Source organism: Pteropus alecto, unplaced genomic scaffold, assembly GCF_000325575.1.
Source record: "Pteropus alecto unplaced genomic scaffold, ASM32557v1 scaffold34, whole genome shotgun sequence".
Taxonomy (NCBI): domain Eukaryota; kingdom Metazoa; phylum Chordata; class Mammalia; order Chiroptera; family Pteropodidae; genus Pteropus; species Pteropus alecto.
Genome location: NW_006435763.1, coordinates 1,660,390 through 1,676,463, shown reverse-complemented (window position 1 = coordinate 1,676,463; position 16,074 = coordinate 1,660,390). Strand labels below are relative to the sequence as shown.

Sequence of the window (16,074 nt, the reverse complement as noted above, 5' to 3'; positions counted from 1 at the left end):
GGCGGGGTGGACGGCGCAGAGGTCCCGCCGAGATCTTCGGCGCGGAGCCTGCGCGGTCCAGTCTCCAGCCGCCCGGCACTTGTCTCGGCCGTGAGACGTACTGGGCTCCGCGCCTGCGCCCCCGAGTGGGCCGATCGCCCGACCCCAACCTGAAAGCGCACCCCTCTTGGTCCGCGGTGCCCCCTCCCCGGAAAGGACGTCTCGAGGCTTTTCAGGAAAGTCGCGATTCGCTCTGGTGTTTGTGATCTCAAAGTTGAATTTCCAGAATCATCACCCGGGAATTCAGAAACAAAACAACAAACAACAAAACCCAACGAATTTCCGGATGCGGGTTCCAGAAATTCGGCTTCCAAGGGCCACGACATCTGCGTTTTTGCCCCTGCCTTGGAGGATTCCACCCAGGATCCAAGAACCATCTCAGTGGGTCCCTGTGTGGACACGCGGAGGGTCTCGGGAGCCTCCGGGAGGTGAAAATCCGGGACACAAGGCAAGGGGAGCCTTGTCTTGCTAGACCTCTCCCCACGGGCTAAGGTGGCCACTCTGCCCGTGTAGGATAGATACTGGGGGCACAGGCCAGAGAACCTGTGGCAGAAATGGACTTCGCCCCTCCCCGCCAAGCTAAGAGACCTCCCTCAGATGACCTGCCCTCAGCTTTCCAGGTTGGTGTGGACCTGGACAGCGGGTCGGATGTTGTGCCCACAGCTCCCCGTTCCGGGTCAGGGAGGAGAGGTGAAATGGCCATCATTCCAGGGATCCGGCCCGTTGGACCTTCACTAATTTTCTTCGGCTTTTGTGCTTCCAGATAGTGAGGGGGTTGGTGTTACTGCCTGGTGGACTGAGCTTTGGTGGTTGGGAAATCCAGTTCCTGGAAGCCACCGGGGCCTTCCTGTGTGAGCCTATCAGGTTAGGCTCTTCGCCCAGTCTTCCTAGGTGGCATAAATCCCTCCCGTTGGCCTGGTGAGCTGGTGCTGGTTCAGGGGCTGCCTGGAACACAGGGTGGCCCCGCAGTTCCACCCTGTAGTTCTCCCGGGGCCCCTTTAAGGAAAGCCCTGGTTTGTATTAGTGTGTGCTTGGCTGCCTCGCCTCACTTACCTTCCTACCCTACTCCCAGCCTTCTCTGGGTGGCTGTTTTAAAATAGGACTAACCTGGATGCCAAAGAGGCTGGTATCTGGGATTCCACCACGGTGTTTGGTTTTATCATAGTTGGATCAGAATCCAGAGAGCAGGCAACTTGCTCCACCTGGCATAGAATAACACCTGTGCTGCACTTGGCTTTCTTCTCAGCCAGACTTTGCTGTGGGATCTAAATGTATTAGACTAAGAAACACTTACTGTAGATCTACTAAGAGAGTCCATCTTTCTTTCCTGTTACTTTAAGGCATTAATAATAGATGTTTTTATTCACGTTTGAAAATATATCCCTATTGAAATGTTTCTGTGGATTAAGTGACTCACTGATTGATCTGAGACAGAGGATCCATTTCTTAAGTCTCTAAAATACTAGATTGAAGTGACTCGCTGTCTTTGGTGAGTAAACGTCCCTTTGTTCCTTCAGTCCCTTTTACGGGTTGGCTGTGGGAAATAAAGGGCTACCCTTACCCTGTAAAGGACAGAAGAAATGGCTCCTGGTCCTGAGGGGTTTCCGCTGTGGGTGGAAAGTGGAAACACACAGGTGAAAAAGCCAGTTCCCACTAATGCCTAGAAGGCGAGGCTTGGGAAGAATGGAAGGGAAGTTGCTGTGAGCTTACCAAAGTAGTGCCTGTGGCAGAAGAGACACAGGGGTCGACATTCCAGAGAGCAGAAGGGTCTCTGCAAAGCTTCCGGAGGAGGCACAGGCAAGCCCAGGGTTGAAGGAAAGAGCCAGAAGGCATTCCTAGCCCACCTTGATTTTCAAAGAGATAAACAATGAGTTAGTTGCAGCCCTTAGGGCTGACCGGAGGTGTGTATAATGCCACTCTGAGAATGGGCTTGTGTCCATCAGGGATTTAAAACTCTCCCACTCAAGATGAGTCCCTCCAAAGCCACTGTGACAGTGGAAGAAAAAGGAAGTCCACAGGAGGAAGTCCTAGAGTCTCGGCAGGGTGACTTGTCCTCTCTTTTTGCTTTGGCTACAGTGAAAATAGCCCTGTGGGCGAGCTGATCCATTTCATCAGGCAAATAGACCTCCTTAACGCTTTCTTTAGTACAGACCTGTTTATGTCATCTTGGCTGCCCATTTGGCTGCCCATTTGGCCTGTTCTGCACGTGATTGGTGTTTACTACCTTAAAATTGTTATTTGACCTCAAAGCGGTACTATTCTGGGTCCTCACAATTTCATCTTGCTGTTTGACCCTGCGTTGGCACTCTGAGCAGCCACGATGACGCTTCCATAGCTAATGAAGCCATCCCTTCACACTTACTTCAGTAGAACTGTGTGTAATTTCATAGGGTTTAAGGCAAGACAGAAGAAAGGAAAAATTGCAGGTGTCTGGATCCTGAAAGCCTAAGGTGCTTTCAGAGAATATAATGACGGAGAATTTAAGGTACTTAGCTCATGGAGCTTTAGACTTGACAGTGTTCCTGGAGTAAATTTAAGACCTTAGCATCGGCTTGCCTGAACCTCGAGTCCAGGGAGGTTATTCATAGATGATGCACTGATATTTTTTTAAAGCTATATTAAAAAAAAAAAACAATATTACAGAAAGTGTGGAAGATAAATAAGAAAAAGGCAAGCATAATCTCACTACGTGAATGAAACAACTAGCATCTTTTTTTGTGTTTGTTTTTTTTTTTATTCAGAGGCTTGGTCTTGTCATGGCGCCTGTTTTTATGAGGTTACAGTCAGAGTACCCGCAGTTTTGTCTCTCGGCAGTCCTCTTAAGGTTCTCATTGCTCTGTTTCATCAAAAACCATCATTCATGTGGAAACCGGGGATGTGGTTTCACCAGGAATCCAGAGGGAAATTGCCCTCTCTGATTCTGGGGGAGCAGCCCAGCTCCCCAGTGGGAGCATTTTCCATTCCACAGTTTACTGTAATTTGTACTTGCGCCATGTTCGAACCTGGCTTTCAGATTGCGGTAACTTTATCTTTGACTCCTGGAACATAGCGCCCTACGGAAACAGACTGAATTCAGAGCATGGAATTCGAAAGCATTGCTTTGAAATGCGCCACTTATGAGCTTCTGTATTTGTACGGAGGTATCCTGAATTTGAATTTGTTCAGAGAGTCAAATAGCCTAAGAACTTTAGTACAGTTTCTCACTTCCTTTTCCTAAAGATGACTGGAGAGACCAGTTTCCCCTTCTGTCTAAATTCTTCCTCCTTCTTTAGAGTTTAAGACATCATCATTCACATTGGACATTTTCTGGAGCCATATGCAGGTTAAATTCCATTACAACATAAACAGTACTGCAGAATCTTTGTATTTTAACGATAGCTAGCCAGTACTTTTAGAATTCTGAGCAATATTCGATTTAATAAATGTACAAGGCAGAGAGTCCCTTAGGGCTTTTGTAATCAGGTTTCCCTTATGCTCATGTTACTGGAAAGAACATTTTTCCCCAGAGACAGTAGAAGACCAGCTCTTCTGGGCCTCGCGGCCAGTCCTCCGCCTTGCTTAGGGACTGGGCTGTTTTCTTCTTGGGAGACTTGAGGATTTGCATGTGTGCCCTTCTTTTGCCAAAGGAATCCCTTTTTTCCTGGGATCTCCTGGGGTCATCTCTGTGATGCATATATCCCCCTGGATGTCTTCCCGGTTTCTTTTCTGGGGTTGCAGGGTGGGAGCGGTGTGAAATTGAAAAATCGTCCTTTTTTCTTCCTGAAAGAACTGGTTTTAGAGGATTAAGTGAAAAACGCCGCTTTATCTTCTCTCCGTAGGCCTTGCCCTTTTGTGTGTCGATCGGATACCTAAATCTAGAAAACCGTTCTAGACACAGCATGAGGATATATTTTTAGAAGAGTTTATTACCCACATGTGGTTAAGACCGCTTTGCGAGAGGCTTCAAGGTACATCTTAAGGGAGAGGGTACAGATTTGTGGGGCATCGATGTGCATTCAGCTGGGAGGCGTTTTGAAGATGTCTTCAATTTTAAGGCCTAATCATTTGCTTAAATTTGGGGTTATCTTTTCCTTTCTCTTTTTTCACTTCCCCAAATAGAAATATTAGAAACCGTGATCATCGCCCCCTCCTCCGCTTCATCTTCCACATTCAACCAAAATATACTTAAAAAATACTTTGTTTATTAAAAAAATAAACCCTTTTATACATTTTTAAAAAATTGAACTGAATGCCTTTGGGTGAGGCCTGCCTGCTCCAGTTCTCCTAATAAGTTAATTTTAGATTTGCAGGAAAAGTGCAGTTCATACGGGAGGGTCTCGTACACCCCTCCTCTCGGTTCCCCCCATTGTCAACATCTTATATCATCACCACAGTACATTTGTCAAACCAAGATACTGACATCGGTATCTCACTATTAATCAAACTCCAGACTTTATTTGGAGTTCACTAGTTTTCACGCTGGCCTTTTTCTGTTCCAAGCTCCTGTCTGGGGTACCACATTGCACTTAATCATCCCATCTCCCAGTCTCCTCTGGTCTGTTACGGTTTCTCAGTCTCTCCTTATTTTTCATGACCTTATTTTGAGGAATACTGGGCAGAGATTTTGTAGAATTTTCCTCAGATTGGGTTTGTCCAGTGTTTTTCTCACGATGACACCGTGGGTACGGGTTTGAGGGAGAATGCCACAGAGGTGAAGTGTCCTTCCCGTCACATCACATCAGGGGGCACGTGATAACCACGTGGCATCGCTAACGACATTACCCTTCATGCTACAGCCTTACTCTTTTTCTCTTTTCATTGATCATTCTTTAAAAGCAAAGTACTAAATCTAGTCCAGACCCAGGAGAGGGAGGGAAAGATTAAGCTCCACCCCCTGGAGGGAAGGGTGCCTGTACATATCATTTGGAATTCTTATAAAGATTTGTCATCTTCATTTAAAAAATAACTTCTGCGGGGCTCGCGCTATAGACAGACCCATTTGTTTATGGGGTGTATAGGCCATATAGGCACATGAAATCTTAGCTCTACAAGGAGGTAGGCTGTGCATTGCTTTCCCCAAGCCCTGCGGGGAATCCGGAGAAAGTAGAGCCCTTCCCCTGGAGGGGTGTAATGTGGTCCAGATCAGGGAACAGACTCTTAGCTCACAGGAAGCAGGAAGCACAAGGAAGGCGTATGTCATCAAGGGCTGGATTGTGTGGGTTAGGACAGGGGAGGTGGGACAGGCTTAAAAAGAACACAGCGGTTAACATTTACCACCCTGTCTCACCATATTCCTAAATGTTGCTAAAGGCAAAACTTGTTTTCTCTCGTTTTCAAAGACATGACAGTTACAGTACCCGCCGTCATCTGGAATAGAGCCGGAATTGAGGAAATAAGCAAATATCAGACTCCCAAGTAACACAGATGTTATCACCAAGCCAGATGCCCAAGCTTGTTTACGTTACTCACAGGAGGCATCCAAGGAAACTAGTAACTCTTACTTTACCTGAAATCCTTACACCCCAGGTTCCTGGTTCCCAGTCCTGGGGAGCTGTGCAGCGGCACGTGGAGAGGTGGAATGGGGGCTGCCACCAGCCCAGGTTGGACTGTTGCAAACTGGGATAGCATAGAACCGCAAGATGCCGACACAAGCATTTTCTTCTTTATTTTTGCAGATTTTAAGAAGGCAGAGAAATATGGGATCGATTTTAGAATATGGTTAAGATAACTTTTTAGGGAGAGATGTTGAAAGAGGCCATCAGTCATAATGAAGCCAATAGCAGAAGTTATGAGTTTTTGTTGTGTTTAGACGTTTAGACGTGGTGTGTGTGTGTGTGTGTGTGTGCGTGTGCGTGTGCGCGTGCGGGGGGACCCCTTGGCTGTGGGCCAGGGCCTTTGATGTGTGTTTACACTGAAGGGGAGTTGTTGGGTGGCTTCTGCTGTGGTTGGTTTCTCCTGGTATTCTAGGTTTTGAGGCATATTTTTAGAATCTCAGCTCTCCTTGGCGGGAGTTGAATATGGGAGGTGGGGCCATGGTGTTTCAAGTTGCGCTTGGGCCGATGTTAATGAAACAGAACCCTGTTTGGGGTCCCTCCCCTGCCCACCTCACTTGGGCCAGGCTCTTGCTGGTGCGAAGGCTCCCGTAGCCCAACCCCACCTTCTTGGCCTTCCCACAGGATACAGGTGTGCCTGCTTCTGTGTGCTCAGCCACACTGTCCCCCAGACCCTTGACTTGCCTTAGAATCTGGACTCAGTTTCCCCTCCGTGTCTGCCCCCATATCTCCACATGTTGGTTAACTTTGCCTCCCCAAAAGGGTTCCTTAGGGCTGTCGGGGGGTCCATGTCTTTCCAGTCCCTCATTCACCGTCAGCCTTCAGAACATCCCACACGAAAAATGGATCATAGCACAAAATGCAAAGAGAAGGACTTTATTTTGCTAAATAGAATGTTGTTAGTACAGATTTAGGGATGATCTAGCAGGAATCACATCTCACCAAACAAGTGATTAGTTTAGTCGCTCTGCTAACACTGAGGGGGGCGCGGGTGGCCACATGCTGGGCAGGAACTGGAGACACAGTTCATGGGACAAAGGGCTCTGTTGATGTCATTTCTTCCAGAGGATAGAGGACACAGGAGGCCAGCTTAGGGGTGGGTGGCGCAGATAAGGGTTTGCAGAGGAAGCTTTTTTCCCCTCATTAAAAAAAGATTTTATTTAGTTATAAATACTTGCTATTTGATAAATATATTAAATCATAATCATAAATGATAAATTTAGTGAGTCATAACTAATAAGCATTTTATCTAATTTACTTTTTCTTAACTCCATTTTGGTTATGTAGTTAATATTGCTACAGCTCAACATACAAAAGATCAACACGAGTATAAGTGTGAAAATTATCCCACTGAATCCCCAGTTCACCTCCCCTGCTTACAGGCAGCCACTGTCACCAGTTTCTTGTGTATTTGTTCAGAAGAATTTTATGCATATTATATAAGGAAACGTATGTATTCTTCTTCCTTGTACACAAATGGTAGCGTGCTAAAAACACTACCTAGGTTTTTTTTTCATGCAGTGATGTATCGGAGATAATTGCATTTTTGCACGTAAAACTCCCCCTTGTTCTGTTTTGATGACTGCATACCATTGCCTTGCGTGCATGGGCCATCACTGACCTACCTGGTCCCCTGTGACGGACAGTTAGGTGGTTTTTAGCATCACTGCGGTGAATACCCCTGTGTGCTCATCATTTTGTCACTTTGCTCACGCACGGGGTTTATCTCCAATACAAATTCATGGGGACAGGAGGTGTTGCTGGGTCAAAGGACTCGTGCATGTTAAATTTTGATAGGTGCTTCTGTCGCATGAGCCTCAGTTTACCCTTCCACCAGCCCTGGGTGACATCCACACCCAGGCCATTTCATGTGCAACCAAACATTTTTCTCTTTGCCACAGGGAAAAATGGCAAATCTAATGATAGATGAAAAATATCTTGATGTTAATTGCGGGTTTTTTAAAAACAAACCTTTTATATTAGAATAGTTTTAGATTTACAGAAAAGTTGCAAATTTAGTGCAGAAGCCCTGTACATTCCATCTAGCTTCCCCCATTGTCAACATTTGACATCATCAGGTGTGTTTGTCACAGCTAAGAAACAGACACGGGTATCTTTCTGTTAACCAAACTCTAGATTTTATTTAAAGGTCACCAGTTTTTCCACTGGATCCTGTCCCAGGATCCTACTTTGTATATTGTCAGGTCTCCTCCTCCTCTGGTCCGTGACAGTTTCTCGGACTTTCCTTGTTTTATGTGACCTTGGCAGTTTTGAGAAGTACAGGCCTGGTTCCCCTGTAGAAAGTCACCCGTTAGGGTTTGTCTGGTGTTTTCTCAGGATGAGCCTAGGGTCAGAGGTTTTGGGAGGAAGATCACAGAGCCGAAGTGCCCTTTTCACTCCATTCTATCAGCAGGTACGTGATGTCCACATGACTTCCCACGGGCACTGTTGAACCTGACCATCTGTCTCCATGTCGTTTTAACTGCATCTCCCTGCTTTGGAGAGAGATGAGCATCTTTTTGTATGTGAAGACAAAGTCGTCCAGGAGTGACCGTGGTCAGCTGAAGGGTGTGGGATTGAGGAGTGGGGGGACCGGAGTAACTGCGCTCACACCCCCGAATCCCCGGGGACCTGCTGTGAAAGGGCCGATAGGGAAGGAGCAGCCCCTGAAGGAGGAGACAGGCGTAGGCCAGGCCAGATGAGGCAGCCCTTCCAGAGGAAGCGCCCAGCAGCCTCTGGAGAGGAAGACAGGAAACGGGGTGGGCTTGGCGGGGTCGAGGCTGAGGGAGGAAGGAGGCTGGTGGTGGTTGGGGGTTGATCAGTGGACATGGAAGAGAGGCAGGGAGCCTAGAGATGAGGACCAAGGCTGAGTGAAGAGGGGCGTTTTATTTTTATATTTTAACAAGGAAAAGTTTGAACCATCATAGATGTATGATGGGTTGTGTGCCTGAGTCCTCATGCATCCTAGCAGTGAAACCTCTGTGTCACTGTGGGCAAGTGCCCCCCCTCCCTGGGCTTTACTCAGCTTCCCTATGAATAATTAGAACGAATATGTTTATAGTAAGCCCCATGTTCTGAGCACATCCACTGTGTTTCAGTTAATACAGCAACCCTTTGAGGTGTAGGTACTATTAGCCCGTTTTCCAGATGAGGAAGTTGAGGCACAGAGAAACGAAGCAACCTACCCTAGTTCACCCAGCCTAAAAGTGGCAGAGTTGGAATTTAAACCAAGGGAAGTTGGTGCCAGAGTTCCTGCTCTGAAACATTCGACCTGCCTTAAAAGTCCATTGTCTTACTTTTCTTTGAGCGTTCTTCGTCCCCTCCTCCTTGCCCGCCTGCTCACCTTCTCCCATGTCTTCTTTTTCTTTGGAGTAACCGTCGGGTGTTGAGCAGGCCAGGCCAAGGTCCATGCCATTCCTGCCATCCCCTGAGAGCTGTGGTAGCCGCCCACTCTTGTGAATGACCAGAGAACACATGCAGGTGTTTCTGAAAATGCCACGTGTATCTTGGGCACCAAATGGAGACGTCTCTCCTGCGACATCTCTGAGCGTAGTGGCCATGGCCTCGGTTTCCCTACCAGGTCATTTTGTGATTGGAATTTGCATGAGGCCCTTTGTGTCTTGTACAATTGTCTAAGGACCATTTTCAGCATTGGGCATTATCTCATCCTCCTCCTCCTTTGCTTTTGGGCCCTGCCTGCTTGTTGGTCATTTCACCAGAAAGGGATAGGGGCGGGAAGGAAAAATGACCTGAGACTCCTTAAATCCCTCATCTGCCACTAGTACCGAGGATGGAGGTACCTGCAAAGGTGTGAACTCTGTCCCCATTCTCGTCCACGCGTGTCTGCAGGAGTTGCTGATGTTATGGCATCTTGGGGTACAAACGAGTTAGAACCTCCGAATTTTTTTTGATACTCATGAAAAAAAGCTTGTCGTTTTTCAAGAATGGATGACACATCATCCATGACGATCAAGTAGCTTTAGAGCCTCGCCCGGGACCAGATAATGAACACAGAGTGACAGATATTTCCGAGTCTGGGGCGGTGGCAGCGAGGAGCATGATCACACCTCCAGATGCGAATGGAGGATACAGTTGCAGGAAGCACCCGCTCCTTACTTTCTTCGGTAACCCCACCCAGAACCGGGAGTGGATGTTGGCAAAAACCAGGCGCCGCTTCAGAGTGGGGATGCTAGTGATGTCATAAACTTGCATTAAGGGAGTGAAAATGAAACCATCTTGAGACTGTGGCTTTTTTTTTTTTCCGTCTGCTTATATCTTGTTGGGGTTTGCACGCCTCCATAACTTCCCCTTTCGAGTTTTTTCCACCCACATCTTGACTCGCTCTCCCAGGGTGCCCCGTTTAGAAACACCAGTCCGCCCAGGAATAGGAGGAAAGGAAGAATTCCAGACTCAATTAAGTGATTCCAATTCTGGAGCAATCTGGTGACGCTTTGGCCAGTTCCCCCTGTTACCGTGAGCTGAACTGCGAGAGCTCATCTGTGATGGAGGCTCGTCATCACGTGAACATCTTCCTTTAAAATCTCTTTCTCTGACTCTAAATTGAAGCTAATACGATAAGACCCTCCCGTTTATGTCTGCTTCCAAATCTTGATGCCATCCAAGATGAGTTTTGGTGTCCTTTTTAGACCCACGTGTGGTTGTCCACGAACTCTTCTTAAAGCATCGGGGTGACCAACTTGTCCTGGTTTGCCCAGGACTGTCCCAGTTTCAGCACCAAATGTCCTATATCCAAGGAAACCCCTTGGACCCAGGCAAACTAGGATGGCAGGTCACCCTAGGAAGCACCGATGCTGTTTGGAGCCTATTTCTAGGTGCTGGGGATGCAGATTTTAATAAATACCAATCCCTGCCTTTATAGGGCCCACAGACTTGTCGGGAAGACAAATGAGAAACGTGGCAAGTACAGCAGAGAAACACATATCATCAGTAACATACTGAGTGGTTGTCTGTCCCTCGTCCTGGGTGCTTTCCACAGTGGGTTCATTTCATCCTCCCAAGAACCTTAAGAAACTGCCACTGTGCCCATGGTGCATGTAGGAAAGCCAAGGCACCGCTGTCATGCCGCGGGGTGTGCAGGAGCCTGGATGTGACCCCGGGCCGTCTGGCCACAGACCCTGCACCCTTGATTTCCGCACTGGGTAGACGTTCGGGGAGGAATTCCTTCCTGGGGGAGGCCAGAGATGGCTTCTTGGAGAAAGTGACATGCATGCTGGGTTATGATAGGTGAGAGGAACTTGCAGAGGCCTTCGGAAGGAGGAAGGAAGGAAGGGGAGGGCCAAGCAAAGGGGAAAGAGGGTGCCTGGCATGTCTGGGACATTTACGCAAGGCTGCAGACACATAAAGGTCTGCATTTGCAACACGACGAAGTGAGAGATGGCTGCAGAGTAGGTGTCCAGTGTGTCCTGGGAACCCCTCCATTCTGGGAAAGAAACCCAGGACCTTTGGTCACCATGTTGGGGGTTGTCAGACCCCAGTGGTCTTGATTTTAGGTAAATGAAGACATTGGATGTCCTGAATTAGGACTAATGGTGAGTTTGGAGGCATGAATTGTAAGGCTTGGCTGGTGACAGGAAGATCAGCGATTTCCAGCAACGCCTTTTCCTTCTTTTTATTAAAGTTCACATAACATGAAACTCACCATTTTAAAGCGTGTGATCAGTGGCATTGCTGCGCATTCGCAGCCTTGTGCATCTTCATGCCTGTCTAGTTCCAGGACATCTTCATCACCCCAAAAAGAAACTCTATACCCATTAACGGTCACTCGCCATTTCCTCTCAACACCCTCCCTCCAGCCCCTGGCGGCCACCGGCTTGCTTTCTGTCTTACAGATTTGCCTATTGTGGACATTTCATACACACAGAGTCATACAAGATGCGGCCTTTTGTGTCTGGCTTCTCTCACCTAGCATCGTGTCTTCAAGGCTTGAAGCCATCACTCATTCTGGTGATGTCTTGGAGCTGACTTATGGCCGGCCGCCTCTAAACTTCCCAGAAGTCAGAACCCTCCCTATGCGTCTGGGACTCCAGGCAGACCACTGCTGGGCTCGGCTCCCAAAACATCGAATGAGCGTGTGGAGCGGGCATAGAGCAAGTAAGATGACGCTCAGGCTCGTGGTGAGCGCCTGAAAGAGCAGCTTCTCTGGCATGTTTCAGGGAATTCTGAGGCTGTGGAGGCCAAATTTTTGAGGAGCAGATCTGTTGCTGAAAGCGAGGTCCCTCGTGGAGTTCATTCCCACATCCCTGGTTCATCAATATCGGCTCAGAGCGTGAAGATCACGGGCCTCGGAGGCGTGGCCTCGCTCTAGGATTTCCAAGGCTTTTTCCTTCTCTTTCCACAGAGCCATGTTAAAAAGCAGAGACTGAGCTGCGTGGAGACCCAGCTGGCCAGAGGTCTTTACCTTTTCTCCCCTGGTGCTGCAGCAGGTGGCTGAAGTATCCCAGGCTCACGCCGTCACTTAAATATGCAGCTTTGGACAAAAGTATCATCTCAGACAGAAATTCTGAGATTCCCATTTTTGTTGTTTGTCTCCCCATCAGGAGAAGGGAGAACTTAGTGGGCCTCTCTCTACCTTTGGTTGATCATTAACATGCCGACCCCCATTTTTATTAAAGAAGCAGGTCATTTTGAACTGGAAAGCCGGCAGTGACAAAATTAGAATCCATTGTAAGCAGGTCTTTTTTCTTTTGGGGGTGTGGTGCGAAAGTCTGCAGGAAATGCATCTCTTTACACCTGTTAGGCAAAGAGAGAGGTGACACCTCCAGAGGCATTGGAATGTGTTCCTTCCACTGAGAATTTATTTTCTTTTCACAAAGGAAAGGGGGCAAAGTTGTGTGCAAAATGAGGCTGCTGATTGTGTCTGGATCTCCCAGCCTAAGAGGTGTTCGGTGAGGTCTGAAGAGCCTGAGTTCAAACCCACTGCTGCCACTCTGCATGACTTTGGACAAGCAGCTGAACCTCTCTGGGCCCCAGTTTTTTCGTTTGTAAGTCAGCATGATGATAATATAATTCCTTTCTCAGTGGCGTGAGAATTACGTGGATTGGTGCACATAAGGGTGTGAATTACAGGGCTCATTGCAGTAAAGAGCCCATTATTATGGTTGATCTTAATGCAGTTGTGAGTCTGGGGTGGGGGTGGGGAGTAGCAGATTTTGCTCAGGCCAGAACCTCTGGACTCGAAGATGCCAAAATAAGGTTTCGACAGCCTGGGTGTCTGGTACTCCTAATGCTTTTCACTTCCTTCCTGGGGTGGGGTGAGAATCCAGCAAATTTAAGACCCAGACGAGTGACTGGTGATAGGAGTGAGCCCAGCCAGCTCAGTACAGCAGAGTAGAGTGTCCCCAGGGCCAGTCACCCCATCCTGCCTACCTCCCCCGGTTGTGGCTCATGAGATTAAGGCCTGAGAGGGCGGGGCAGGCCTGTAAAAGAATATACAATGTAAGGGACATTAAGGCTTGGTCAGTAAAAGGTTACAAAGTGTTTGGATATTTGCATTTATGACAAGAAGAGACACATTTGCATTTAAGAAAAGAAGAGACACATTTTAGAAATATTAAATGAATAAATGTTGGTGATTTAAAGTACTCATTGGACGCACACCATGGGTTCTTAGTGGGGACCCAAGGAGTGCAAATTAGTTCTTGGGGGAGGGGAGAGGTGAAATAAAAGTCTTAGATATTAAAATGGTGTGTGTGGCCTGCCAGAACTCAACCCTGCCCGATGAAATCTTATTTCTTAGTATTTCATTTCTCTTGTTAGGCAGAAATTAAGTTATATTTAAGGTAATTAATTAAATTTAAATATAATTTAATTTTTCTCCTTGGAGCAGGGGTGGGGGCTAGTGGGGAGGGGGCAGCCATAATGCAAACAAGATTGCGATCCTGTTCTCCACCGGGTTCGGGTTCGAGGAATGAGCTACTCAGACTCTTTCCTGCAGGCCCAGGAGTTAATATCCGTATGCCCCTCCCTCACTGCTCGTTTAAGGGAGTGTCTTCCACCAAGCACATTGCTGAACTTTGGGAAACGTTTCATCCAGGGACCCCAAAATTCCAAGTGGCATATGTACAGATGAGGAAGTAGGGGCCAGGATTCTGCAGTTGGCCATGAGCCAGTCTCCAAGGCCAAGCCCCGTGGATCTCAAACACCTCCTCTTCCTTTTCCGTGACCAGCGGTCACTCTTGGTGACAGAGCGTTCTGGCCCAGTGCAGCACGGGCCCCTCCTTCAGACAGTACCCAGAATTTCAAGATGGCAGTTTCCACAGCCTGCGTGGCTTTCCTAGTGCAGAGCCCTGCGGGACCGCACAGGTCCCGCTCCTGTGAGGCCCGCCTGCTCACATTTTCCATATGTAAAGTATGCGTTTGGAACGCCTCCCTGCATTTGGAAGTAGCTAATGAAAGAGTCTGTCGGAGACGGTGAAAACAAATCTCCAACCCCTGGCGTTTTCTTGGTTTCTGTGGGGGCTGGTGGAAGCTTTTAAATGGACAGTCAAGAAAAGCCACTCTCAGGGGCTTAATGACAAAGTTAAACAACTGGGGAGGGAGGGAGGAGATCCCCCTTGTTTGTTCCTTTATCCCCCCCTCACACAGCGCTCCCTGTAACCATGGCAACCGGGGCAGAGACCGCCCCCACTGCCCCGAGATTCTCAGGGCTGAGCCTTTATGTGCAGAGCTGTGGCTTCGCTGTTTTGTCAAACCGAGAAGCTTTCCTCGGGTTTCTAGTTTGTCCCAGAAAAAGGGACACAGGTGTTAGGTGCGATCGTGCTAGCACCTCGGCACACGGGCACCCATCGGAGCGATGAAGGGTTCTCTGGTGACAGGGCAGTGTGTGAACGTGTGTCTCTGAGTCGGGGTGAGAGATGCTGCTCTGAAGTGTCACGTCGCGGAAGTTAGGGAGGGGCGGCAGGCCGAGCAAATCCCTTCTGGAAGGGTGGGTAGGTGGGGGGCTAGATGGGCCTCCTGCCCCTGGGAGAAGACCGATTTTAAACTGCGGGGGAGGGGAGAAGAAGAAACGGAGGGACGGAGGGACGAAGACAAGTGGCATTTCCTGGCCTGGGCTTGGGGAAGGAATGCTGTGGAATTAGAGAGCTTTCAAACCAGCTGGTTATGGGGTGGTTTCTTTCTTTTTCTTTTTCTTTCTTCTTTTCTTACTGTACTAGTCTGTCGCTCTGCTCTTTTCAGAATGATAAGCATGTTTATGTGGCTGTTTGACTCAAAAGCAATGTGTCCCAAGAGGCAGTGTCCTAAAGTTCCAGAAACTAGGATGTGACTATAAGGAAGATGATGTCTGATCAGTAAACAGTTTGTGTGTGGGGGGCGGGGGCGGGTGGGGGTACAGGCCTTAATTTCCTGAACAAGGGGCCCCTCTACCGTTCATGGACAGGAGGCCCCACCCCGACACTTGTATGTATGTTCACTCTTTACGATACAATTTCTGGCCATGTTTTTTTACTTCTGGAGGAGAGAGGCCGTGGTTTTGAAGTAGAGGAATTCCACTTCTGAGTGGAGTCATTGACTGTCAGCGGTTTGACCCAAACCGTTTGCACAATTTAGGGCACCCCAGACCTTATTTTCCACTCCCAAAGCACTCCGTTTGCAGCCACAGCAAATGGGGCTATTTTAGGCTTTCTGTACACACGAGGTTCTCTGCTCTTGTGGTTTTTTCACATGACTCAGTTTTCATAATAAATCGTGTGGGCAGCCGCAGGTCTGCCTTTCCTGAGACGGGAAGGGACGGCACGTCCTTGACGTTGAACGCGGATATGAATTACTGCAGCGCACCCTGGCCTGTTCCCCAGCTGACGTCTCCTCCAGGGCAGGCCCTGCCAGCAGCAGATGGGGGAGTTCCCAGGGCCCATCGGAGGGAATGGCCGCCGACCTGGGGGGCCTAATCTTTGTGGTCTCTCTTCCTCCTCCTCCTGCATTTCTGGACCTGTTTGTCACAGGAAACGGGCAATATTCCTTATCCACTTTTCACAGTATTCTTTTTTTTTTTTTAACTCCTGAGCCTGTCTTCACAAAGATGGTCTGTGATCTCGTTCACCCCCTCTGCCCTCCTGCAGATGCCAGTGTTGGCTCTCCTGTCACCCTCCGCCTGATGCAGGCCAGGGCACATTTCCCCGAGTGAGAAGAGGGTCCATCGTCAAGAGAATAGAAAGAATTTAACACGCACGCCACAGTTAGGGCAAAAGGAAAGTTTATTAAAGAAGCGGTAAAGCAAAGACAAAAATCTAAGATGAGAAGAAGAAGAAGCCCTGAGTGTTGGGGAATTTGGTTTATGTATTATTATTTCGTTCTTGTGAGTTACAGTTTAAAAGCCTGTGTTTACCCATTTCCTTTGATATGGACATTGAGGAAGGGGAAGAGTGTAGTGTGAAAGTCCCTGGCAGTCCCCAGCCTTTAATCCCCAGGTTCCCCATGGTTTTAGCCATAGGGAACGAACGACTTTATTTTGTGTAGGGCGCCACTTAAAAACTTTTTCCTGTTTTAC

The 16,074-nt window shown here is 48.2% G+C and overlaps 1 protein-coding gene across 4 annotated transcripts in view; it reads left to right on the top strand.

Annotated features, from left to right (window-relative positions):
- LITAF (lipopolysaccharide induced TNF factor) overlaps nt 1-16,074 on the top strand; it is a 95,163-nt gene that overhangs the window by 68,946 nt on the left and 10,143 nt on the right. The window contains exon 1 of one of the 4 annotated variants that reach the window (XM_015588614.2): nt 23-659. The exons of 1 other annotated variant lie outside the window; for it this stretch is intronic. The gene's annotated coding sequence lies outside the window, so the exon portion shown is untranslated. Of the gene's footprint in view, nt 1-22; nt 660-3,965; nt 3,987-12,547; nt 12,572-16,074 lie in introns of those variants that run through there. 2 more of the 4 variants (XM_025046106.1, XM_015588615.2) reach the window with 2 other exon arrangements.